Source organism: Salmo trutta, chromosome 25 (genome assembly GCF_901001165.1).
Source record: "Salmo trutta chromosome 25, fSalTru1.1, whole genome shotgun sequence".
NCBI classification, from domain to species: domain Eukaryota; kingdom Metazoa; phylum Chordata; class Actinopteri; order Salmoniformes; family Salmonidae; genus Salmo; species Salmo trutta.
Window position 1 is genome coordinate 45,101,877 of NC_042981.1, and position 27,986 is coordinate 45,129,862.

The 27,986-nt window shown below is 42.2% G+C and overlaps 1 protein-coding gene across 3 annotated transcripts in view; it reads right to left on the reverse strand.

Moving 5' to 3' along the window:
• Positions 1-27,986, reverse strand: part of LOC115162612 (leucine-rich repeat and fibronectin type-III domain-containing protein 2) — a 254,891-nt gene that overhangs the window by 55,096 nt on the left and 171,809 nt on the right. Inside the window, exon 3 of one of the 3 annotated variants that reach the window (XM_029714077.1) lies at positions 17,800-17,901. The exons of 1 other annotated variant lie outside the window; for it this stretch is intronic. The gene's annotated coding sequence lies outside the window, so the exon portion shown is untranslated. Of the gene's footprint in view, positions 1-10,484; positions 10,541-17,799; positions 17,902-27,986 lie in introns of those variants that run through there. One more of the 3 variants, XM_029714079.1, reaches the window with a different exon arrangement.

Below are 27,986 nucleotides of genomic sequence, written 5' to 3' on the forward strand. Positions count from 1 at the left end.
TGACATCGGGTGCTGTAGGTATCCTGGAGGCAGGTAGTTTTCCCCCGGTGATGCGTTGTGCAGACCGCACCACCCTCTGGAGAGCCCTGAGGTTGTGGGCGGTGCAGTTGCCGTACCAGGCGGTGATACAGCCCGACAGGATGCTCTCAATTGTGCATCTGTAAAAGTTTGTAAGGGTTTCGGTTGACAAGCCAAATTTCTTCAGCCTCCTGAGATTGAAGAGGCGCTGTTGCGCCTTCTTCACCACAGTCTGTGTGGGTGGACCATTTCAGTTTGTTAGTGATATGTACGCCGATGAACATAAAACCTTCCACCTTCACTGCTGTCCCGTCGATGTGGATAGGGGGGTGCTCCCTCTGCTGTTTCCTGACGTCCACGATCATCTCCTTTGTTTTGTTGACATTGAGTGACAGGTTATTTTCCTGACACCAGACTCTGAGAGCCCTCACCTACTCCCTGTAGGCTGTCTCGTCGTTGTTGGTAATCAAGCCTACTACTGTTGTGTCATCTGCAAACTTGATGATTGAGTTGGAGGCGTGCATGGTCATGCAGTCATGGGTGAACAGGGAGTACAGGAGGGAGAAGAGCATGCACCCTCGTGGGGCCCCAGTGCACAGGGAGGGGTTGAGATCCAGGGCCTCAAGCTTAATGATGAGCTTGGAGGGTACTATGGTGTTGAATGCTGAGCTATAGTCAATGAACAGCTTTCTTACATAGCGTAACTCTTTGTTTTTTTTAAGGAATTCAAGATTGGGTGTTTGATGCTGTTGAGGAAAGGGAGTCAGAATGGATGCTGGTTGGTGTGGTGGGTGATTGAATTTTAGTGTATCCTATGTCCACAACCAGCCTTTTACCAAAAATAGTTACCTAATCCATTGGCAGACAACACTGGTCCTGGAGAGCAGTTTGACATTTATGATAGAGTACCAATGTTATTGATACTCTAATGAATGATATCGTCTGCAAACTTTTACCAAAAATTGTTACCTAATCCATTGGTAGACAACACTGGTCCTGGAGAGCAGTTTGACATCTATGATAATGTTATGTTATTAGTATCAATGTTATTGATACTCTAATGAATGATATTTGATTGCATCGTCTATGAACCTATTGACCCATTCATTAGAGTATCAATAACATTGGTACTCTATCATAGAGGAATAAGACATCTTGGTGCACAGAGAGCTGCTGTGTAGCAAAACCCAGGGGAGTTGAGTTGACCAGTGTCTTGTCCAGATGGGATAGGGCAGTGTGCAGTGTGATGGCGATTGCATCGTCTGTGGACCTATTGGGGCGGTAAGCAAATTGAAGTGGGTTTGGGGTGACAGGTAAGGTGGAGGTGATATGATCCTTGACTGGTCTCTCAAATTCTTCATGATGATAGAAGTGAGTGCTACGGGGCGATAGTAATTTAGTTCAGTTACCTTTGCATTCTTGGGTACAGAAACAATGGTGGCCATCTTGAAGCATGTGTGGACCGCAGACTGGGATAGGTGCTGGTCTGCAATGCTCTGAGGATACTGCTAGGTATGCCGTCCGGGCCGGCAGCCTTGCAAGGGTTAACATGTTTAAAATGTCTTACTCACGTCAGCCACGAAGGAGAGCCCACAGTTCTTGGTAGCGGCCTCGTCGGTGGCACTGTATTATCCTCAAAGCGGGCAAAGAAGGTGTTTAGTTTGTTTGGAAGCAAGATGTCAGCGTACGCGACGTGGCTGGATTCCTTTTTTAGTCCGTGATTGTCGGTAGACCCTGCCACATATGTCTTGTGTCTGAGCCATTGAATTGCGACTCCACTTTGTCTCTATACTGACATGTTGCTTGTTTGATTGCCTTGAGGAGGGAATGACTACTGTGTTTGTATTCTGCCATATTCCCAGTTGCCATGCCACGGTAAAATGCGGTGGTTCACACTTTCAGTTTTGCGCGAATGCTGCCACCTATCCATGGTTTCTGGTTAGGGTAGGTTTTAATAGTCACAGTGGGTACAACATCTCCAATGCACTTCCTTATAAACTCACTCACCGAATCAGCGTATATGTCGTTATTATTCTCTGAGGCTACCGGGAACATATCCCAGTCCGCATGATCAAAACAATCTTGAAGCGAGGACTCCGATTGGTCAGACCAGCGTTAAATAGTCCTTAGCATGGATTCTTCCTATTTGAGTTTCTGCCTATAGGAAGGGAGAAGCAAAATGGAGTAGTGGTCAGATTTGTCGGAAGTAGAGCGGGGAGGGCCTTGTATGCATCGCGGAAGTTAGAGTAACAATGGTCCAGTGTTTTTCCAGCGCGAGTGCTACAGTCGACATGCTGATAGAATTTAGGTAGCCTTTTTCTCAAATTTGCTTTGTTAAAATCCCCAGCTACAATAAATGCAGCCTCAGGATATATGGTTTCCAGTTTGCATAAAGGTCAGTGAAGTTCCTTGAGGGCCGTCGTGGTATTGGCTTGAGGGGGGCTATACACTGCTGTGACAATAACCGAAGACAATTCTCTTGGGAGAATAAGGTCAGCTTTTGATTGTGAGGAATTCTAGGTCAGGTGAACAAAAGGACTTGAGTTCCTGTACGTTGTTACAATTACACCATGAGTCATTTATCATGAAACGACTCTTCTTCCTGGAGAGATGTTTATTCCTGTCGGCGCGATGCACTAAGAATCCAGGTGGCTGTACCGACTCCGACAGCATATCCCGAGAGAGCCATGTTTCCGTGAAACAGAGTATGTTACAATCCCTGATGTCTCTCTGGAAATCAACCCTTGCCCTGATTTCGTCAACTTTGTTATCTAGGGACTGGACATTAGCGAGTAATATACTCGGAAGTGGTGGATGGTGTGCGCGCCTCCTGAGTCTGACTAGAAGACCGCTCCAACTCACTCTCCTCCGGTGGCATTGTTTTGGGTCGGCTTCTGTTATCAGTTCAGATGCCTTGGGTGGTGAACAAAGGATCCGCTTCAGGAAAGTCATATTACTGGTCGTAGTGCTGGTAAGTTGACGCTGCTCTGATATCCAATAGTTCTTCCCGGCTGTATGTAATAACACTTAAGATTTTCTGGGCTAACAATGTAATACATAATAAAACAAAATACTGCAAAGTTTCCTAAGGACTAGAAGCAAGGCAGCCCTCTGTTGGCGCCATTTCATCACAAAATCATTTGATGTTGCCAATTATTACTTCATTGGAAAAGTGGGCAAACATAGGCAGGAAATGTCAACAACGATCAGTGAGCCGTCGTAGTCATGCATAAAAAAAATAATAATGAAAGAAAAGCAAGCTTTAATTTTTTTAAGTTAGTGAGGGAGAGGTGGAAAAAGGATTGTTATCCATTAATAATGACAAACCTCCTGGCATTGGCAAGTTAGATGGAAAGCTATTGAGGATGGTAACTGACTCTATAGCCACTCCTATCTGTCATATCTTTAATCTGAGTTTAGATGAAAGCGTTTGTCCTCAGGCCTGGAGGGAAGCCAAACTTATTCAGCTACCCAAGAGTGGAAAATCGGCCTTTACTGGTTCTAACAGCTTGCTGCCAGCTCTTAGCAAACTGTTAGAAGAAAATGTGTTTGACCAAATACAATGTTATTTCTCTGTAAACAAATTAGCAACAGACTTTCAGCATGCTTATATAGAAGGGCACTCAACATGTACTGCACTGACACAAATGACAGATTATTGGTTGAAATAAATTGATAACAAGAAGATTGTGGGAGTGGTACTGTTAGATTTCAATGCAGCCTTTGATATTATTGAGCACAACCTGTTGTTGAGAAAATGTATGTGTTATGGCTTTTCAACTTCTGCCATATCTTGGATTTAGAGCTATCTAATAGAACTCTTTAATGGAAGCTTCTCTAATGTCAAACATGTCAAGTGTGGTATACCGCAGGGCAGCTCTCTAAGCCCTCAATATTTTTACCAATGACGTGCCACTCGCATTAAACAAAGCCTGTGTCCATGTATGCTGATGATTCAACCATATGCATCAGCGACCACAGCTAATGAAGTCACTGAAAGCCTTAACAAAGAATTGCAGTCTGTTTTGGAATGGGTGGCCAGTAATAAACTGGTCCTGAACATCTCTAAAACTAAGAGCATTGTATTTGGTACAATCATTCCATAAGTTCTAGACCTCAGCTGAATCTGGTAATGAACGGTGTGGCTGTTGAACAAGTTGAGGAGAATAAATGACTTGTGTTGCCTTAGATTGAAAACTGTCATGGTCCAAACATATAGATTCAATGGTTGTAAAGATGGGGAGAGGTCTGTCCGTAATAAAGAGATGCTCTGCTTTTTTGAAACCACACTCCAAAAAACAAGTCCTGCAGGCTCTAGTTTTGTCTTATCGTGATTTGATTATTGTCCAGTTGTGTGGTCGAGTGCTGCAAGGAGAGACATAGTTAAGCTGCAGCTTGCCCAGAACAGAGTGGCACGTCTTGCTCTTCATTGTAAACAGAGGGCTAATATAAATACTATGCATGCCAGTCTCTCTTTGCTAAGAGTTGAGGAGAGGCTGACTGCATCACTTTTTTTTAAATAAGAAACATTAATGTGTTGAATATCCTAAATTGTTTGCATAGTCAACTTACACATAGCTTTGACACACACATTCATGCCACCACGGGTCTTTTCACAGTCCCCAAATCCAGAACAAATTCAAGAAAGCATACAGTATTATATAGAGCTATTATTGCCTGAACTCCGTTCCATCTCATATTGCTCAAATGAACAGCAACACTGGTTTAAAAAAACAGATAAAGCAACACCTCACGGCACAACACCTCTGCCCTATTTGACCTAGATAGTTTGTGTGTATGCATTCATATGTAGGCTACGTGTGCCTTTTTTAAAATTGATGTAGTTCTGCCCTTGAGCTTTTCTTTTCTATTAATATTCTGTATTATGTCATGTTTCAGGTTTTGTTTGGAGCCCAAGAGGAGTAGCTGCTGCTTTCGCAACAGCTAATTGGGATCCTAATAAAATACAAAATAATGGGATCTACTTTACACAAGCACACAAACACAATCCCTCAATATACTAATGCATTGCCTTCAAAACGGAAAATGTTGCTTAAACAAACTGATATACTGTACTTGTAATGAAGTTGTTTTCTGGTAATTTTCCAGTTAAAGATGTCTTTCCAACACAACCTAATGTCATTGTGAAACAGACGTCATATTTTGGTTGTTGAAGCAACTACATATCAGATTACACCAATTTCTCAGGTTGCTAAAAATATATATAAAACTATTAGTTTAACGTAACTAAATTAATCAGCCTGACATCATTGCAACATTGGGTTTCCTTCAGTAGCTAGGCACCAAAAACATCCAATATGGTGTCCATATTACGACCTCATTCTCAGCAGGATTTATTTTTCAATCTGTCCTAAAATGGACACTGTAATCCAGAAACTCATTCCATAATCTTTTCCCCTCTCTCCTTTGAACTACTCCCTCAGCTAGAGGTGCTGTGGATAGGGTCAAAGGTAAATACCATTCCCAATTTCCTCAGACCACTGGCCTTACATGTCTACCTCCAACAGTGAGCTAGTGAGCCATGCCGAGCTGCAGCTCTGAAGTACACTCTTAGAAAAAAGGGTTCTGGAGGGATATGGTTCTACCAAGAACCGTTTTGATTTGAAGAATCCTTTTTGTAAGACAAAGGGTTCTACCTAAGAATTTTTTACATCCTAAGAACCGTTCTTGGAAGAACGGGTTCTTTGATGATTCTTTGGAAGGCAAGAAGTATTCTTTGGAAGCAAGAATGGTTTATTAGGAAGGCAAGGGTTCTACATAGAGTCATATATCATATTACCCAGCATACTCTATTGCAGTGTGGTTTTCATAATTGTTTGTTTTAATATCCATTTTTTTTGCATGTACATTGATTGGTTGATACATTTTATGCACACAAATAAAAAATAAAGAAAACTAAACAAATCCAATCAGTTAGTTGTTGGAATTATTGCACTCGTTACTGGGATGGTTGTTCTAGCTTAGACAATTGAGGTAGTCTCACTATTCAATCTTCCCTACCCTGGCAGTCATTCTCAATGAAGCTTGCGGGTGATAACAAATTCTTCTTGCTAGATATTCTAAATCTGGCTGGATTCCAATAGGAATTACACCAACATAACGTGACTTGCAGCCCTGAAAACCAGGAGTTTCCTAACACCTGTGTTAGGGTATAATTACGTACTCAAAGAAAGGCCTTATGACATATATACACACACACACACACACACACGCACACACACACACACACACACACACACACACACACACACACATATATATATATATATACACACAATTATTGTCACAAGTTATTTAATTTTAAAGGCTAATTAGGCTGGTGGAACCGTTCATTTACGGTTCTAGGAAGAACCCTCCAAAGATAAAATGTTTCTTGGTATAACCTTTCATAGAGGGTTCTAGGCACAACCCTTCATAGAGAGTTCTAGGTAGAACCTTTAGATTATAAAATGCTTCTTTGCAGAATCATTCATAGGATTTTCTACTCTATAGGCTACTCAGTAGAGAAGAGTGCCATCCTCCTCTATCTTACATCTGCCTGTAGTTATTGAACTCTGGACCCATGCGGTCAACTCTGTCATATCCAGGATGGAGTATCATGCACTCCACCACTCCTGCCACCTGACTGCACATAACCTGCAATACATGATATACTGTCGATGAAAGGGACTTCCTCACCCACTGGAGACTTGAAGACAGAACCTCACTCAGAGAGCTGTGCATGTCAATGTGTTAGACAGCCAAATCCTTAGATTTGGGCAAATAGACCATAGAAATGCCACTAGTTCTGGTTAGACAGTTGAAGTTATACTCTACACACAACGGATTTTGATTTGTTAGGTAAAGTGTAGGCAAACTGTCTTTTTAAGCACATCAATATGATTTTTAGAGCAGAAACTGTTTTGTCTTTGTTACAGCTGGTCGCTGTTTGTGCAATGTCCACATTTAGCCAACACCTGTTTGTATGTTAGTTCTGAGATTTATCTCCTGGGAAAGATCTAACAGTGGACATAAGGAGAGACAAGACGAGACAAAACTAGCCTGTTATAGAATATTGTATTGTAGGACAGCTGAGCTAACTGAAGACCGCAGGCATTCAACTCAGAGTAGTTGATACTGTTTCCACTGTAACATGTACAGTATTTACATGACGTGATACTACTGCACTGTTGGAGCTAGGAACACAAGCATTTCGCTACACCCGCAATAACATCTGCTAAATATATGTCCAGTTGAAGTTGGAAGTTTACATACACCTTAGCCAAATACATTTAAACTCAGTTTTTCACAATTCCTGACATTTAATCCGCGTAAAAATTCCCTGTCTTAGGTCAGTTAGGATCACCACTTTATTTTAAGAATGTGAAATGTCAGAATAAAAAGTAGAGAATTATTTATTTCAGCTTTTATTTCTTTCATCACATTCCCAGTGGGTCAGAAGTTTACATACGCTCAATTAGTATTTGGTAGCATTACCTTTAAATTGTTTAACTTGGGTCAAACGTGTCGGGTAGCCTTCCACAAGCTTCCCACAATAAGTTGGGTGAATTTTGTCCCATTCCTCCTGACAGAGCTGGTGTAACTGAGTCAGGTTTGTAGGCCTCCTTGCTCGCACACGCTTTTTCAGTTCTGCCCACACATTTTCTATAGAATTGAGGTCATGGCTTTGTGATGGCCACTCCAATACCTTGACTTTGTTGTCCTTAAGCCATTTATCTACAACTTTGTAAGAATGCTTGGGGTCATTGTCCATTTGGTAGACCCATTTGCGTCCAAGCTTTAACTTTCTGACTGATGTCTTGAGATGTTGCTTCAATATATCCACATAATTTTCGTTCCTCATGAGGCCATCTATTTTGTGAAGTGCACTAGTCCCTCCTGCAGCAAAGCAGCCCCACAGCATGATGCTGCCACCCCCGTGCTTCACGGTTGGGTTGGTGTTCTTCGGCTTGCAAGCCTCCCCCTTTTTCCTCCAAACATAACGATGGTCATTATGGCCGACAGTTCTATTTTAGTTTCATCAGACCAGAGGACATTTCTCCAAAAAGTACGTTCTTTGTCCCCATGTGCAGTTGCAAACCATAGTCTGGCTTTTTATGGCGGTTTTGGAGCAGTGGCTTCTTCCTTGCTGAGTGGCCTCTCAGGTTATGTCGATATAGGACTCGTTTAACTGTGGATATAGATACTTTTGTACCCGTTTCCTTCAGCATCTTCACAAAGGTACTTTGCTGTTGTTCTGGGATTGATTTGCACTTCTCGCACCAAAGTGCGTTCATCTCTAGGAGACAGAACGTGTCTCCTCCCTAAGCGGTATGAAGGCTGTGTGGTCCCATGGCGTTTATACTTGAGTACTATTGTTTGTTCAGATGAACTTCAGGCATTTGAAAATTGCTCAAACTTGTGGAGGTCTACAATTGTTTTTCTGAGGTTTTGGCTGATATCTTTTGATTTTCCAATGATGTCAAGCAGAGGCACTGAGTTTGAAGGTAGGCCTTGAAATACATCCACAGGCACACCTCCAATTAACTCAAATTATGTCAATCAGCTTCTATAGCCATGACATCATTTTCTGGAATTTTCCAAGCTGTTTAAAAGGCACAGTCAGCTTAGTGTATGTAAACTTCTGGCCCACTGGAATTGTGATACAGTGAATTATAAGTGAAATAATCTGTCTGTAAACAATTGTTAGAAAGATTACTTGTGTCATGCACAAGGTAGATGTCCTAACCGACTTGCCAAATCTATAGTTAACAAGAAATTTGTGGAGTGGTTGAAAAATGAGTTTTAATGACTCCAACCTAAGCGTTTGTAAACTTCCGACTTCAACTGTATGTGACCAATAAAATATGAAATGTTGAAACTAAGTTGCAGGCTATATTTGTAGCAAAGTGTTGTAGAACAAGTGTCTTATGAAACACATTCCAGACACTGGCTCTTGCTATCTTGCCATAACTGATTTGACAGAGAAATATCAGCTAAATAGCTGCAGCTGGCTATCCTATCACCAAGTTATTCTACCTAGCTGCTGTCAGTTTGGCTAAACAAGGTCAGCGCAGGCTTTAGCCTACACATAACTGAATTAGCTGACCTTCTTGAGATGGCGAGGCAGTCATGAAGGGAGAGGTCCTCAACTTCAAAACTTTGTTCTCTCCATAGCAAAGATAGCTTATCTTACTCGCTGTACTCACTACTGCACTTGTTTGTTGTGATTGAACGGCAAAGACACATCCGAGAAACGCCCACATCAAACCCCAACCCCAAGATAACTCTTGTTTGCCTTCAGTCATGGACGCTAGCATTTCTTAATGAGCATTGATGAAAAACTAGGCCAAATCAAGTGCAGTCACCCTTTAATCCTGAGCACCATTAAAGGGGGTATCCACTCACTGTGATAAAATTTGCAATAAAAATGGACAGATTTACAGTGTTAATTTGGCAACTAGTGTTAATCGCACTGTACTAGGTTGAGATGGGGTGTCTGTTGTTCACTTGTAAACACAATGGGTGCTTTTAACTGTCCTGCACTGGGCTGAGCTGTTTTGTAGTCCATTCTAATGTCTGCTGGAACACACAGAATAGATATGGGTATTCCATTACAGTGAAGTCAGATGGGTGATGAGCTGAGCAATATTCTACAGCAGGCTACACAAGAACAGGGCCCGTATCCACAAAGTATCTCAGAGTACAACATTTGTTGTAAGTGCTGAGAATAGAGCCATTTTACTCCTACTCATAGGGGTAAAAATAAAAGCTACTGTATGTTTGAAGGCTCTTTAGTCATAAGAGTCACACCTAGTCAACAGATATTTAGGAGACGACAAGAAATGCTGGCAGCCATGACAGAAGCCAAACGTGAGTTGGCTTGGAGTTGTGGTTTGATGTGGGTCTTTCTTGGGTGTGTCCTTGCCATCACCAAGACACACCATCTGTCAGACCTTGCCCACAGCTGTTTCCCCCCACTCAATCACAACAAACAAACCTCCTGCAGGTTGAGTTCAATAACTACAGGCAGATGTATTGTGAAATGCAGAACAAAGGTTTGAATAGGTCCTTAGCCTACAGAGTAATATGAGGAGAATGCAATTGCTGAATTTATGTAGATATTATAAACTAAGTGTTTTGATAACTTTCAAATGGAATAACTTTCGTGTAGAATAAACAACCCTTTACATAATACCATAGAAGCAGTGTTCTGCTAATATAACAATGTGCACATTTAATCTTTCATTGTCATTCCTAGCCGACACAGATACTGTGCCTCTCTGTATTTTGTCTGGTGGTAATGGGGCTACCTTGGCAAACATGTCAGAGTGGTCATACCTTCCTGTGTGGTGTCTCGTATACAACTAGAGTGATCTGATCCTGGTGCAAAATAGGTTTCTCCGCATATTGACTGATACCATTCAATTCAATAATAAAAAGACAATACAAGTAAAAATTCTCACAAAATGTTTGTCGAGTGCCTTTTGATGCTCTCCATTCAGAGACATCAGTATCAAGCCTGTCTGTCAGTCAGGACTTCAGCACATCATCTTGCAAGTCTCCATGTGTTGGCTCCATACATGTTTCTGTGAACATATACAGTCACTGTTCTATTACCAATGGCAGTTAGGATAGGTAATATCTGACACACAAACAGGTACAATGTTGAAGTTTGAACAAGTCAGACTAAACCTACCTAATTATTTTCTCCCCATCAACAACTGTTGGTGAGCAGGCAAGAGGTGAGGTCTTTGCCAGAGACCCATTACATTTTACATTTTCATGCCATTGATGAGCATAGCATAGCAGCGTAGATCAGATCCTGGCCCCTCATCAAGATACTGGTTGGTCACACACAAATAGAACACTGATTACAATGGTGGTTATGATTAACCTGGTGGAACCAACCTGATCTCTGCGTTCACCTTTCTATTTCACTTCAGGAAGGGAAGTAGAATTGTGAACTCAGTGATCAGGCTGGTTCCACCAGGCTAGGTTATGCCCTGGACATTATATACATCTAAGAAGAACAAAATAAGCAACAACTCATGTCAGTTTACATACATAACATTATCAAATGTATCAAAGTAATGAAGTGGGTTACCTTCTCTATTTGTACAAATGATGAGCCTATGAAAGCTGTTGCCACTGACAGGTGAAGGTTGCAGGCCAAAAACTTGCCAACATGTGGCTGACTGTCCCATTCATAGTAATGCTCACAGCGAGGGCATGATGCATATGATTGCCCCCTTGCTGGTCTTCTCGATGCTGCATATTCGGCTTCAGACTGGACATCTCTCAAACAACTACAGCAGGAAATCGTATGAAGGGGTGTTGACTGGGAGGGCCTGTGACAGGGTGATATAATAGACAGACAAGTGGTAAATTGCATTTTGTTTTAAAGAAATGACAACATTTTTTGCTGATGCACTACATAACCAAAATTACTCTACTTGTTGTATCTGCTTGGCTGGAGAATAAGCTGGGTATTTTGTTTTATACAACTTTTTAAACACACATTACCTGTCATTGTTGATGAAGCCGTCTGTTTCATCAGGGCAGTAACTCTGTATCACTATCAGAGGCCTCATGATGGCGTGTCCTTTTTACAGAGGGAGACTGAGGTCTTGCCTGACAAGCTCTGAAAATAGCAAGTGAACAGTGAATTAAAATTGTTTTTGGAGGTTGCTAAACCATTGCAATCACATTGCTGGAGGTCTTATGATACCTACCTTTTCTCCTTCTGGTAGGTCCCATGCATCCATCCATGCACTTTGTATAACAGAAAAACAGAGTCAATGATTGTCACCATCCCTTAATTATAAACATAGCTCGAGAAATAACAATCTCATTTGGAAGCTAATTCCATTAAAAACAAAAAACTTACAGTGAGGGAAAAAATTATTTGATCCCCTGCTGATTTTGTACGTTTGCCCACTGACAAAGAAATTATCAGTCTATAATTTTAATGGTAGGTTTATTTGAACAGTGAGAGTGTCACGTCCTGGCCAGTATAAGGTTAATTGGTATTGTAGTTTGGTCAGGACGTGGCAGAGGGTATTCGTTTTATGTGGTTCGGGGTGGTGTGTTTGTTGAAGGGGCATTTGATTTAAGTATTCCGGGGTTTTTGGGCACTGTTTGGTTTTCATGTATTCTATGGTTAGTCTAGTGTGTGTGTTTCTATGTTGAGTTAATTGGGGTTGGACTTCCAATTGAAGGCAGCTGGTTGGTGTTGCCTTTGATTGGAAGTCCTATATTAGTTGGGTGTGTTTGTCTTGTATTTTGTGGGAGATTGTTCTGTGTTTAGCCTTGTGCCTTACCAGGCTGTTTTTGTTGATCGTTCGTTCTTTTGGTGTTAATTTTGTATTTATTAAAAAGCAAGATGAGCATACACATACCTGCTGCGTTTTGGTCCTCCTTAACCGACGACAACCGTGACAGAGAGACAGAACAACAAAAAAATCCAGAAAAACACATGTCAAAAATTTTAGAAATTGATTTGCATTTTAATGAGGGAAATAAGTATTTGACCCCTCTGCAAAACATGACTTAGTACTTGGTGGCAAAACCCTTGTTGGCAATCACAGAGGTCAGATGTTTCTTGTAGTTGGCCACCAGGTTTGCACACATCTCAGGAGGGATTTTGTCCCACTCCTCTTTGCAGATCTTCTCCAAGTCATTAAGTTTGAGGCTGACGTTTGGCAACTCGAACCTTCAGCTCCCTCCACAGATTTTCTATGGGATTAAGGTCTGGAGACTGGCTAGGCCACTCCAGGACCTTAATGTGCTTCTTGAGCCACTCCTTTGTTGCCTTGGCCGTGTGTTTTGGGTCATTGTCATGCTGGAATACCCATCCACGACCCATTTTCAATACCCTGGCTGAGGGAAGGAGGTTCTCACCCAAGATTTGACGGCACATGGCCCCGTCCATCGTCCCTTTGATGCGGTGAAGAGTTGTCCTGTCCCTTTAGCAGAAAAACACCCCCAAAGCATAATGTTTCCACCTCCATGTTTGACGGTGTTCTTGGGGTCATAGGCAGCATTCCTCCTCCTCCAAACACGGCGAGTTGAGTTGATGCCAAAGAGCTCCATTTTGGTCTCATCTGACCACAACACTTTCATCCAGTTATTCTCTGAATCATTCAGATTTTCATTGGCATACTTCAGACGGGCATGTATATGTGCTTTCTTGAGCAGGGGGACCTTGCGGGCGCTGCAGGATTTCAGTCCTTCACGGCGTAGTGTGTTACCAATTGTTTTCTTGGTGACTATTGTCCCAGCTGCCTTGAGATCATTGAAAAGATCCTCCCGTGTAGTTCTGGGCTGATTCCTCACCGTTCTCATGATCATTGCAACTCCACGAGGTGAGATCTTGCAGGGAGCAGCAGGCCGAGGGAGATTGACAGTTATTTTGTGTTTCTTCCATTTGCGAATAATCGCACCAAATGTTGTCACCTTCTCACCAAGCTGCTTGGCGATGGTCTTGTAGCCCATTCCAGCCTTGTGTAGGTCTACAATCTTGTCCCTGACATCCTTTGAGAGCTCTTTGGTCTTGGCCATGGTGGAGAGTTTGGAATCTGATTGATTGATTGCTTCTGTGGACAGGTGTCTTTTATACAGGTAACAAACTGAAATTAGGAGCACTCCCTTTAAGAGTGTGCTCCTAATCTCAGCTCATTACCTGTATAAAAGACACCTGGGAGCCAGAAATCTTTCTGATTGAGAGGGGGTCAAATACTTATTTCCCTCATTAAAATGCAAATCAATTTATAACATTTTTGACATCCGTTTTTCTGGATTTTTTTGTTGTTATTCTGTCTCTCACTGTTCAAATAAACATACCATTAAAATTATAGACTGATCATTTCTTTGTCAGTGGGCAAACATACAAAATCAGCAGGGGATCAAATACTTTTTTCCCTCACTCTACTTCATAGAGTAGGTGCTCTCACAATGTGATTTGTAATGCATACAAGGTAAAGTATTGGATTCGTCACACAACACACTAAGACATTGTCCCATTCCACTACATGCTTTACAGATTAAGACTGACTGGAACCAGATTGGATTAGATTCAGGTCGGTGATGCCGTTACACTATGCAACCAACTGTGACATTTGTTGCTATGGCCCTGGGTTGGTTTGAGTTTGTTGCTACTAGTTAGTACACTGTTGTAGTCAGACATGAGTTAGCTAGTACCACCATAGCTGCATCCAACATTTATCTGTGCCCTAGACATGGGTTGCAGATCAGAGGCTAGTGACTGTTTCGTCTAAATTACACTAAATAAGACTGGCATGGAAATACGATGGCATTCCTAAAGTAGGCAAATAATTCGTAGGAAACAACTTTGCCATATTATTTCGTCAAATTTACTTTAGAGAGATGGCAATGTTGCCATTACCGGCAAAGTTCGTCAAAAATAGCTAGCATTGCTGATGTTTGCTAGCTAAAATAAAGTGGTCCCCTCAATCTTAGTTAGCTGGCTAACGTTTCTACTGCATCTAAAGGGAATCTGGCAACATCACAATCATGACAAAAGGTTTTCCTACCAATCAGTTGCCTTCTTTTGAAACGTTATCGTGTTTCCAAGCCAAATCTGAGTTATATTGAGGTAGTTAGGTAGCTAGTTGGTTGCTAGCTAGCTAACCATAGCTATGCCAGTGATGATGGTAATAAAGATTATCAAAATATACATAACCAAATACATAACCAGCAGTCTATGGTCTAGCTACAGGTATACTCACCAACGAACTCCAACCACGTATTCAGCATGATGATTGGCTCCTTCGGCAGGGCATGCAAACCATAGTTGTTGGCAGTGCATCCTGCTGGAAGCATGCATTACATGGTCAATCCGAATAGGGCTTTTCAGTCTCAAATGGCCGTGATCTCTTGAACGCATTGGTTGGGGGGCGATGAAACACAAGGCCCCATTCAATGAAGTGGATTTGCACGTAGAGCTTGGCAAAAGGGGGCATGATTTCTTGACATAATTGTAAAATCAAACCCAACCTTAATTTACTCTTTGTGAGGTTTTGAACTCAATTTTAGACGAGAGTCACAAAAATTATCCTATTTACACTTCGTCAAATTTGAGACTATAATAAATGTTTCTGACTCATATAGACATAGGCCGTTTTCAAAGGTATTTGTTGGTTTTTATGGGTAGTCGCTCTTTAAGATTAACCAGCAGGTGTCTTGATAATAGAAAAATGCAGAGAGTCAGTGATTCCTGTGCCACATGCAATTGCTTTGGATATGTTCAAATTCTGTTTTGATATTTCCACATGATCAACCCATAAATAATCTAGGCCTACATGCAGTAGTATGTCTTGCACTTTTGAAAATGGTTTCACATGAGGCCTATTTCACACTAGGATAATAAATAAACACGTTTTATTTTGATTACAGTGAAAGTATTCACATCCCTTGACATTCTTTTATGATACAGCCTGATTTTTAAATTGATTAAATAAAAAAAAAATTGGGTCATTGGCCTACACACAATACCCCATAATGCCATAATGAAAAATGTGGCATACGGGCCATAGTTCTGTATTTTGAAATGTACATACATTAACTTGATTGCTGACATGCAAACCATTTTGGGACTGTATCAACAATGGACTAATGAAACAAATACCAAAAGATCGTTGTCTTGTCTTAAGGGTAAAAAATGACCCGCCACTATGTTTAACAGCAGAGAAAACCTCCTAAATTATATTTTTTCAACTTGAAATTCAATGTATTTTCCTAGAGTGACCCCAACATTGGAAAAAGTGAAACATTGCCTTTGTTCCTATTTCCATGAAAGCTGTACACCACCAGGGTACAAAGGTTGTCTTAGGGTCATTTTTGACCTGGCTGTTATAAAATCCTTTACACACCACAAAAACCACAAAGACACACACACACACACACACACACACACACACACACACACACACACACACACACACACACAATGCGAAAGTGAGATTGTGTGCTACTGATTGAACTCACACAAAACTAAAACTTTCTTGTGCATGTGCAGCATCTCACCTCCACGACCCCACACATGACTCAAGTTCACAGACAAAATAAAATCAATTTCAGGCAAAATAAACATTTCTTGAAAGCATTGTTTACTAATGGGGAATGCAGTCAGAGGCTATATACTGTAGGTGCTGCAGATGACAGTCCCTCCAGTTCTCTCTTTGCTGAAGCCATGAGTGCACGTTTCAGTGGCCAACAGGTCATAGATTTAAAAATTTCAGATGTCCAGGAGAAACAAGAATGTGGTCCTCTTGAGCACACTGCACAAAATGGCTTGTGATCATTGATCGTGAGGACTGGAAACGAGCCATCATCCTGGACTACAACCACAACAAAGGAGGCTTGGACAACCTGGACAAAGCGATTGGAACTTACAGCTGCAGGAGGATGACTGGTCATCTTCCATAACATAATTGATGTGTCTTCATACAATGCCTTCGTGATATGGAACAAGATCAACCCTACCTGAATGCCTGAATAGCGTTACAAGAGGGTGTTCCTGGAGCAGCTGGGAAAGGCACTTTTAACCACACACAAAGAAGGGAGCGCCTCCCCCGCACAGCAGCCTCTGCAGCGCTTGTGAAAGCTGTTCAGGGGGCTGAATCTTGTCCTGATCCACCCGAGGCTGCAGATGCCAATTGTACCTCCCAAATGAGGACTGTAAAACATGTGAGAAATACATCTGCAAAGTCCATGCACACACACTTGCATACTGTCCTACATGTGCTAATTAAAGTTGATTGATTTATGTTCTTCACGTTTTTGTTTTGTATCAATTATCTTATTTTATTCTTATTTATTGTTGTTGTTTATACATCTCTTTGGGTGGGGGCAATGGTTAAAAAAATGGGAGAAGACTAGTATTTTGTAGTTGAATTCCTCATTGTACAAGTATATAAGAATATATCACTATGTTGCCAAAAAAGTTCAAGACTTATTGTTTCCCTTCAATAAAATGCATTCAAAACTACTTTATGCACATGTTTAATACTTTCTTAGGCTATACAAGTGCTATCTCTTGCTAAAAAATTTATGTTTACACCTATGCAGTAACTTTAGCAATAATAATAATAATAAACCTCTACTTTAGTAAAGAAAACAATTATGACAGGTGTGTTGTAAGAAAAAAGAGTGGTGTCCACTGATTAAATGCAGTCTTTCTGCATTGTGAAGAGGGAAAACACAGATATTCACAAAGTTTGTTATGAATGACAGGTTGTTTCTTCATGCAAAATAGAATTAAGATTTAAAATTCAATTAAGCTGCTTTATTTTAGGGGTTTAGTGAAGGCGGGTTATTTTTTACCCTTAGGACAAGGGGAGTATACAGAATGTTAAGACTACACAAGGGTTAACATATTTTACTGCAGTGGGCTAAATCATGGTCACACAGTGTTTCTTGGTAGTCTTGCACAAATCTCTTTGTAACAAAAGTATACACCTCACACACATGGTTATGGGCTTTAAAAAAAGAAAGGGAAAGGGGGATACCTAGTCAGTTGTCCAACTGAATGTATTCAACTGAAATGTGTCCAGAATTGTCAGGTCAATGATGATTATCAGTTGGTCAAGGTCTTGATTTGAGAGATTATGTAAATTATCCCAGCAACAAAAGGGGCTAGTTGATATTATATAGTCTCCTTCTTACCTATATCGTGTGGTTTTCTGCTATAGGATCCCCTATACACTCCCAAAGCTAAACATAAGGGTTTAATTGATATTATTTGGTCTCCTTTCTTACCTATATTGTGTGGTTTTCTGCCATAGGGTCCACTATACACTCCCAAGGCCAAGCATTCACGGTCTGTCAGTTCACACCTTGAGCTCTGAACAAAGAGCCAGCCTAGAGAGAAGAAGACAAATAATAAACAAGAACTGTAGGATAATTAGAAAAAATGAAATTACTGTATATTAACTGTCTGAAGAAGTGTTCCTAACAGCCATTACAACTTAAAAGTTCGGTCCAAGTACAAACCCAGTGAGGTATTGTACAACCACTCCAACTCAAATATTTGACTTGGGATCAGGTTGAAATGAAATACATATATGTTTGCGTTGAGCCATCTTTACCATTTTGGGTTTCAGTGATTATAATTCATAGCAGTAAGGTTTCATCTGCTTCTCAAACAAATATACTACAATCCCCTTAAACCAGGGTGTAGGAGGAAGGACAGATTACTTTGGTTTACGGAAAATTATTGAAATAGCACACAGCAGGGGTATTTACGCAATGCCACAGTTCCCTAATGACATTATGATCTCAGAAATACCTTTTTTCTCAATCCAAATCTTCTTAAAGCCTGTTTCACAGAAGCTGTGTTGTAATAAATGCATATTACGATGACTGTAATGAAGAGTCTTTTTTGTTTGCTTGTTTCTTTGTTTGCATGTGTGTGTGTGTGTCTTCATCCCTCTTTTAGGATTAAGTAGGACAGGAAAGGTGGTACAACATGTATAATTCATTATTAAATGCCCACACCAGCAGAAATCCACTTTTTAGAGCTGGCCAGAGATGTTGAACAAGAATTTACACCAATTGATCATAATTTTAGTAAAAGTATGATATATTTGGCCTTGAAGTAGGAAATGTGTGGAAATCCGTGTCTATGCCGTGTCTTTTCCTATGAGATAACGTGCAAATTGTTTCCAGCCTACGTTTCGTTTCAGGGCTGGGTTTTATTGTAATGTTACCACCCACAAGCATGGCATTGTTTATTAATCAGAAGCAGCTGCAAAGTTCTTCCTCTTCGCAATTTAGCTGAGACAAACAGCCTTGCATTCCATTGGCTGCCTGAGCCATGGAGCAAATGAAAATAAAGGGTTCAAACGTATGTTTTTGCTCCACTTTTTTACCAGAAAATTATCATAATCCATTGGCTCGTTTGTCTATTTTCTCTTTTTTTTTAGATAGTCTGTATTATATACACTACATGACCAAAAATATGTGGACACATCCTCGTCGAACATCTCATTCCAAAATCATGGGCATTAATATGGAGTTGGTACCCCTTTGCTGCTATAACAGCCTCCACTCTTCTGGGAAGGCTTTACACTAGATGTTGGAACATTGCCGTGGGGACTTGCTTCCATTCAGCCACAAGAGCATTAGTGAGGTTGGGCACTGATGTTGGGCGATTAGGACTGGCTTGCAGTCTGCGTTCCAATTAATCCAAAAGGTATTCTATGGGGTTGAGGTCAGGGCTCTGGTGCAAGCCAATCAAGTCATTCCACAACAATCTCAACAAACCATTTTTGTCACTTCATGAGGTTGGAGTAATAACATGTTCAACTAGGACATTGGCTCATATCTAGGTTGTGCCTTTTGATTTTGAGAAAATTAACAACTAAGGAATTATTTTTCACTTCTCTCATTGACTTCTCAAACCCCAAATCCCAGCCTTGTCTGCTTGGCCTGTTTTTCAAGCGTTCTCTCGCAATGTTGCACCTCTGGGTTTAGAAACTCTGGGGTAACAGTATTGAATTCTGGGTAATCCACAGCAGATCTATGGAGAATTGTTGTGGGTGAGTTGAAAGTTGAATGGTCCTGGGATAGAAAAGGTCATAAAATGGTCACAAAATCCATATTTTGTGTCATACATTAGCGATGTATGTTATTAGTAACTACTGTTGTTTATTTGGCGTCAAATAAGCCAGTCTTTATATGTTAATTACCAAATCTAAGAATGTTGTTTCCATGTGGGTTTTATGCTGGCTAAGGTTGCCCCTTTGTAACTAAAAAATGTATCTTCTTTAGGTGTGCTGTTAATATCCTTTCGACGACTGAACATAGGAGGCATATGTACTGTGCCAGACAATATTACAGTACATGAGATATGAGCAAATGGAGCACTATTATAGAGTTAGGAAGCAAGCATGATGAACCAAACCACTATCTTTCTGATCATAACAACAGATTTCATCACAGCTGCAGACAAATTGAATATGATCTTTCCAGGATTACTTTTCATAAGTTAGAACTCAGACAAATTTAGTCGATGTGTTTTGTTTCATTTCATTCCCACCAATTGAGATTCTGCCCCTTTTTTGAGATTCTGCCCCTTTATATACTGCTCAAAAAAATAAAGGGAACACTTAAACAACACATCCTAGATCTGAATGAAAGAAATAATCTTATTAAATACTTTTTTCTTTACATAGTTGAATGTGCTGACAACAAAATCACACAAAAATAATCAATGGAAATCCAATTTATCAACCCATGGAGGTCTGGATTTGGAGTCACACTCAAAGTTAAAGTGGAAAACCACACTACAGGCTGATCCAACTTTGATGTAATGTCCTTAAAACAAGTCAAAATGAGGCTAAGTAGTGTGTGTGGCCTCCACGTGCCTGTATGACCTCCCTACAATGCCTGGGCATGCTCCTGATGAGGTGGCGGATGGTCTCCTGAGGGATCTCCTCCCAGACCTGGACTAAAGCATCCGCCAACTCCTGGACAGTCTGTGGTGCAACGTGGCGTTAGTGGATGGAGCGAGACATGATGTCCCAGATTTGCTCAATTGGATTCAGGTCTGGGGAACTGGCGGGCCAGTCCATAGCATCAATGCCTTCCTCTTGCAGGAACTGCTGACACACTCCAGCCACATGAGGTCTAGCATTGTCTTGCATTAGGAGGAACCCAGGGTCAACCGCACCAGCATATGGTCTCACAAGGGGTCTGAGGATCTCATCTCGGTACCTAATGGCAGTCAGGCTACCTCTGGCGAGCACATGGAGGGCTGTGGGCCCCCCAAAGAAATTCCACCCCACACCATGACTGACCCACCGCCAAACCGGTCATGCTGGAGGATGTTGCAGGCAGCAGAACTTTCTCCACGGCGTCTCCAGACTCTGTCACGTCTGTCACATGTGCTCAGTGTGAACCTGCTTTCATCTGTGAAGAGCACAGGGCACCAGTGGCGAATTTGCCAATCTTGGTGTTCTCTGGCAAATGCCAAACGTCCTGCACGGTGTTGGGCTGTAAGCACAACCCCCACCTGTGGATGTCGGGGCCTCATGCCACCCTCATGGAGTCTGTTTCTGACCGTTTGAGCAGACACATGCACATTTCTGGCCTGCTGGAGGTCATTTTGCAGGGCTCTGGCAGTGCTTCTCTTGCTCCTCCTTGCACAAAGGCGGAGGTAGCGGTCCTGCTGCTGGGTTGTTGCCCTCCTACAGCCTCCTCCACGTCTCCTGATGTACTGGCCTGTCTCCTGGTAGCGCCTCCATGCTCTGGACACTACGCTGACAGACACAGCAAACCTTCTTGCCACAGCTCGCATTGATGTGCCATCCTGGATGAGCTGCACTACCTGAGCCACTTGTGTGGGTTGTAGACTCCGTCTCATGCTACCACTAGAGTGAAAGCACCGCCAGCATTCAAAAGTGACCAAAACATCAGCCAGGAAGCATAGGAACTGAGAAGTGGTCTGTGGTCACCACCTGCAGAACCACTCCTTTATTGGGAGTGTCTTGCTAATTGCCTATTATTTCAACCTGTTGTCTATTCCATTTGCACAACAGCATGTGACATTTATTGTCAATCAGTGTTGCTTCCTAAGTGGACAGTTCGATTTCACAGAAGTGTGATTGACTTGGAGTTACATTGTGTTGTTTAAGTGTTCCCTTTATTTTTTGGAGCAGTGTATAATCATTAGAACATTTATAGACATTTAGATTTTCTTTGTGTTAGTATATTATACACCAGATCTATGGAGAATCGTTGTTGGAGTCCTGTTAATATCCCTTTGACGACAGAACATTCATCGATACTGTGCATCATGAGCAAGTCATTGTAGCCTATCATTTCACTTTTTATTTTATTAGGATCCCCATTAGCTATTGCTGAAGCAGCAGCTACTCTTCCAAGGGTCCACACCTAACATAAAACATTACAAAATACATTACAAAATAAAACATTAGAAAATACAGAACATCAATAGAACATCACTTCCCTGTGAGAACCATGAGCACGGGCTGACTTGACTTTGCTGTACTGCAGCCGAAGTCTGCCAGCAGCCTACCTACCAAAGGTTGCACCGTGTCCATTACCATGAAGAAAAATGCATCTATTTCCCAAACCTTTCAATAGTTATCCATATTACCGGAGCTTCATCTTATTCTTTATAACTATTTATATGGTGGCTGCAATTTATGGAAGATGCCAAAACTTTACAGATAACAATACTCAATACATGTCGAAGTCAAAGAAGCTTTCATTAAATGCTTATGACAAATCCAGATCCAGAACCAGACATAGCCTAGCCAGCAGGCTAATCTTTAGAATACAGTGTATAAAAAAGAAATGCAACAACAACAGACAACATTAGCTAGATAGATAAGGTTAGCAAGCTAGCTAGCTAAGGTTGGCAAGCTAACTACACTGACAGCTGTCAGTGCCCTATTTGTTGATTCTCCAGTCCAAGTGGAAATAATTTTTTGGACGTGGAACTTTAATATAAATCTTCGTAAAAGTTGTTGTCACGCCTACTCCCGCTCCCTCTCTCCAGCGCTCGACTTCACCGGTCTACTAACCACCGGCCCTGGCAACCATTATTACGCACACATGCTCCCCATCATTACGCACACCTGGACATCATCACCTTTATTACCTTACCTTTATTTAGCCCTCAGTAGCCTGTCATCAGGCAATATTGGTTTGTTTTCATGTTCAGTACGCATCTCCTGTTTCGTTCATGGGCCTTGCATCATTGTTATTAAGCTCTCCTTCTGCACCTGCTCCTGACTCCCTACGTATACGAGACAGAATATTACCTCGCAATATGGAAGAAGTAGAGAAAAAAAAACATCTTCCAGAGGCTCAAGAAACAGGGTCATCTACTCCACCAACACCACGACCAGCTGGCACAACTGGATACAGCCATGGAGGAGGTTCTCTGCATTCTCCACAGCCTCAACACCACCAGAGAGGGTCTCCATACTCCTATCAGAGGCCTACTACCATATGTCATCACAATGAGCCAGTCCCAGCCTACCCAGCTGTCCGCCTAGGTCAGTGATGCCCGACTGTCCGTTCCGTAGAAGTATGACGGTACTCCATCAAAATGCCGTTGCTCCCTACACCAGTACGCCCTCTATTTCGCACATCAGACGGGAGCCCCCACCACTGAAAGGTTGCCACGGTAATTTCCCTGCTGACCGGGCGGGCGTTCAAGGGGACTAATGCCGTCTGGGAAAGAGGAGGAGCTGGGTTCCTATGAGATGTTCATGGCTCTGTTCAGGGGCATCTTTGACCATTCTCCAGAGGGCAGAGAGGGAGATGAGCGACTTCTCCAACTCCTGCAGGGTGCCCAGACTGCTGCGGTGTACGCCCTCACCTTTCAGATTGTGGCAATCTCCAGCGGATGGAATGAGTCGGCGCTCCGCAATCTCTTTCGGAGAGGACTGTGCAAAGAGGTCAAGACGGAGTTGGCATGTGATGCCAACCTATCCTTGGATGCACTCATCACGATGGCCATCCGTCTGGATAACCTTCTTCAGGAGTGCCGGTGCCCACCTCGCCACTCGCCTCCCTCTTTGGCTGCCTTGAGGCAGAGCCTGAACCCATGGAGATAGGGGCCACTCACCTCTCCCATGCAGAGTGGTGTCGCTGGAGACTGCTGGGGCTAAGTTCCAGGAGGGGCACCAGCTTTAGCGGTGTCCGGTGTGTCCAAACCCGGGGTTCACTAGGGCAGAGGGGCGGCCCTGTGATCTTCCATCTCCCAGCGTAGGCATGAGTATTCCATCATCATGGTTTTCCACCAAACCCTTTCTGATTCCAATTTCACTGGCCGGCAGTCTCTCAGGTGTTGTCTCTACAGCTCAACTGGACTCTGGTGCCGCAGGGAATTTCATTGATCAGGCCATCGCCTCCTCCCTGAACATAACTTCTTACCCATTCTCCTCTCCTTTTACGGTCCAAGCCCTGGATAAGCGACCACTGGGATCCGTCACAATCACGCACATGACAGCACCACTCACCCTCACCATGGGACTCATGCACCAGGAAAGCCTTCCTCATCATCACCTCACCCGTACACAAAGTCATCCTTGACCTCCCGTGGCCCCAACGTCATAACCCCACCATCACCTGGTCAAGGATGAGAATCACCGCCTGGGGACCAGGATGCCAGAAGACCTGCTTTCCCGTAACCTGTGGTTCCACGCCAGTTGAGAGACCTCCAGCCCATCAATCGGTCCTCCCGTATCGTTGGCCCTGTGTTTTGGGACGTACACTACCGTTCAAAAGTTTGGGGAACTTAGATATGTCCTTGTTTAGGAAATAAAAAAAATGTGTCCATTAAAATAACATCAAATTGATCAAAAATACAGTGTAGACATTGTTAATGTTGTAAATGACTATTGTAGGAGAAACAGACGCCTCACAAGTCCTCAACTGGCAGCTTCATTAAATAGTACTCGCAAAACACCAGTCTCAACGTCAACAGTGAAGCGGCGACTCCAGGATGCTGGCCTTCTAGGCAGAGTTGCAAAGAACAAGCCATATCTGAGACTGGCCAATAAAAATAAAAGATTAAGATGGGTAAAAGAACACAGACACTGGACAGAGGAACTCTGCCTAGAAGGCCAGCATCACTGTTGATGTTGAGACTGGTGTTTTGCGGGTACTATTTAATGAAGCTGCCAGTTGAGGACTTGTGAGGCGTCTGTTTCTCAAACTAGACACTCTAATGTACTTGTCCTCTTGCTCAGTTGTGCACTGGGGCCTCCCACTCCTCTTTCTATTCTGGTTAGAGCCAGTTTGGGCAGTTTTGTTGAGGGAGTAGTACACAGCGTTGTACGAAATCTTCAGTTTCTTGGCAATTTCTCGCATGGAATAGCCTTCATTTCTCAGAACAAGAATAGTCTGAGTTTCAGAAGAAAATTCTTTGTTTCTGGCCAATTTGAGCCAGTAATCGAACACAGAAATCCTGATGCTTCAGACTAGTCTAAAGAAGGCCCGTTTTATTGCTTCTTTAATCAGAACAACAGTTTTCAACTGTGCTAACATAATTGCAAATTGTTTTTCTGATGATCAATTAGCCTTTTAAAATGCTAAACTTGGATTAGCTAACACAACGTGCCATAGAAACACAAGAGTGATGGTTGCTGATAATGGGCCTCTTTACGCCTATGTATATACTCCATAAGAAAATCTGCCATTTCCAGCTACAATAGTCATTTACAACATTACCAATGTCTACACTGTATTTCTGATCAATTTGATGTTATTTTAATGGACAAAACAAGGACATTCTAAGCGGCCCCAAACTTTTGAACGGTAGTGTAGATGTGGACATTCGCCAGGCTCTGGAGAGGGAACCCTCTCCTGCTACCTGCCCTGAAGAACGCATCTATGTCCCCACGGGGGTAAAAGATTGACTGTCGACCTGGGCACACACATACAGTGAGATATCTTTTGTTCGAGGCATGGTTCACATCAGGCAATGCTTCTTGTGAATAGCAAACTCAAATCTGGCTCTCCACTAGGAATCTCCCACTTGTAACATACTGTTTACAACTCCCCACAAATGACCATATCTTGCCCTCTTTTCATGTTTCCCTTCTCAGGCCGGTGGTTCCTGATCCCCTGGACGATGCCGTCCTCCGCGACACCCCTCCGCCTCCCCTGGACATCGATGCTTATGCTGTCAAGTTCCTACTGGACCCCTGATGTTGTGGTGGTTGGCTCCAGTACCTGGTGGACTGGGAGGGGTACTGCCCAGAGGAGTGCTGTTGGGTTCTGGCGGCTGGCGACCGACATCCCAACATTGTCTGTGATTTCCATCTCCCCCATCCGGACCGGCTCGGTCCTCGCCCTTGGAGCCGTCCTTCTGGCCGGCGTCGTCCTGTGGATGTCACGCCTACTCCCGCTTCCTCTCTTCAGTGCTCGACGTCGCTGGTCTACTAACCACTTGCAACCCTTATTACACATATCAGCTCCCCATTATTACGCACACCTGGACCTCATCATCGCCTTGATTACTTTCCCTTTATTTAGCCCTCAGTAGCCTCACTCAACAGGCAGTATTGGTTTGTTTTCCAGTTCAGTAAGCATCTCCTGTTTTATTAATTTGCCTTGCATCATTGTTATTGAAATCTCCTTCTGGACCTGCTTCCTGACTCCCTGCGTATACGATACATTTGTTATAAGCTTATAAGACTCCCTTATAACGTCTTAATATCATCTCATAATGATCCTGACTGAAAATCTTTTTTTTTCTTTTTTTTTTTACATCCGGCAAATTCAAATGTGGATGTGGAAGTCAGTACTACATTGGCTATTGAAAGCAGTTAGCTTTACTCAATCTACCCTTATATAAAATATATAGCCTACTTTATTGCTCCCTTTGTGTAGATTCGTTATCATGGTTTGCACTCTCCCTCTCTTTCACATTAGTTTCAATAGTTTCATGTGTTAACCTCTTATGGCTAGGGGGCAGTATTTTCACGGCTGGATAAAAAACGTACCCGATTTAATCTGATTATTAGTCCTGCCCAGAAACTAGAATATGCATATAATTATTAGTTTTGGAGAGAAAACACTCCACAGTTTCTGAAACTGTTTGAATGGTGTCTGTGAGTATAACAGAACTCCTATGGCAGGCAAAAACCTGAGATGCTTCTGTTCAGGAAGTACCCTGTCAGACCTTTTATTTTCTTTGTTTGACATCTCTTCCAAAAACTCAGGATCTCTGCTGTTACGTGACACTTCGCACGTCTCCAATGGAGTCTCAGAGCCCGGGAAAAACAGGAATGACGTAATTCAAAGCCCTGGCTGAAACAAAGGAGAGCAAAAGCTAAGTGGTCACTCAGTGGACTAAGCCTTACGCTCGCGACCCGCCCCGCCCCCGGCTTTCGGTTTTTCCCTCAGTATACAGACAGGCAGATTCCCGGTCGGAATATTATCGCTTTTCTACAAGATAAATTGCATAAAAATTGGTTTTAAACAGCGGTTGACATGCTTCGAAGTACGGTAATGGAATATTTAGAATTTTTTTGTCAAATTCTGCGTCATGCTCGTGGCCGAGATTTAGCGTTGGGATAGTGTCTAGAAGGCACGAACAAAACGTCTTGATGGAACATAACGATGGATTATTTGGGACCAAACCTACATTTGTTATTGAAGTAGAAGTCCTGGCAGAGTATTCTGACGAAGAACAAGCAAGGTAAGAACATTTTTCTTATAGGAAATGTGATTTTGGTGAAGGCTAAACTGGTTGGGTGTCTAAATAGCTAGCCCTGTGATGCCGGGCTATGTACTTAGATTATTGCAAAATGTGCTTCATCCGAAAAGCTATTTTAAAATTGGACATATCGAGTGCATAGAGGAGTTCTGTATCTATAATTCTTAAAATAATTGTTATGCTTTTTGTGAACGTTTATCGTGAGTAATTTAGTAAAATCACCGGAAGTGTTCGGTGGGAATGCTAGTTCTGAACATCACATGCTAATGTAAAAAGCTGGTTTTTGATATATGAACTTGATTGAACAGACATGCATGTATTGTATAACATAATGTCCTAGGTGTGTCATCTGATGAAGATCATAAAAGGTTAGTGCTGCATTTAGCTATGGTTTGGGTTTATGTGACATGATATGCTAGCTTGAAAAATGGGTGTCTGATTATTTCTGGCTGGGTACTCTGCTGACATAATCTAATGTTTTGCTTTCGCTGTAAAGCCTTTTTGAAATCGGACAGTGTGGTTAGATAAAGGAGAGTCTTGTCTTTAAATAGCTGTAAAATAGTCATATGTTTGAAAAATGGAAGTTTTCGGATTTTAGAGGAGTTTGTATTTCGCGCCCCGCCCATCATTGGATATTGGAGCAGACGTTCCGCTAGCGGAACGTGTAGATGTATTAATGTCACATGCACAAGTACAGAGAAATGCCTTTCTTACAAGCTGCAAACCCAACAATGCAATAGTC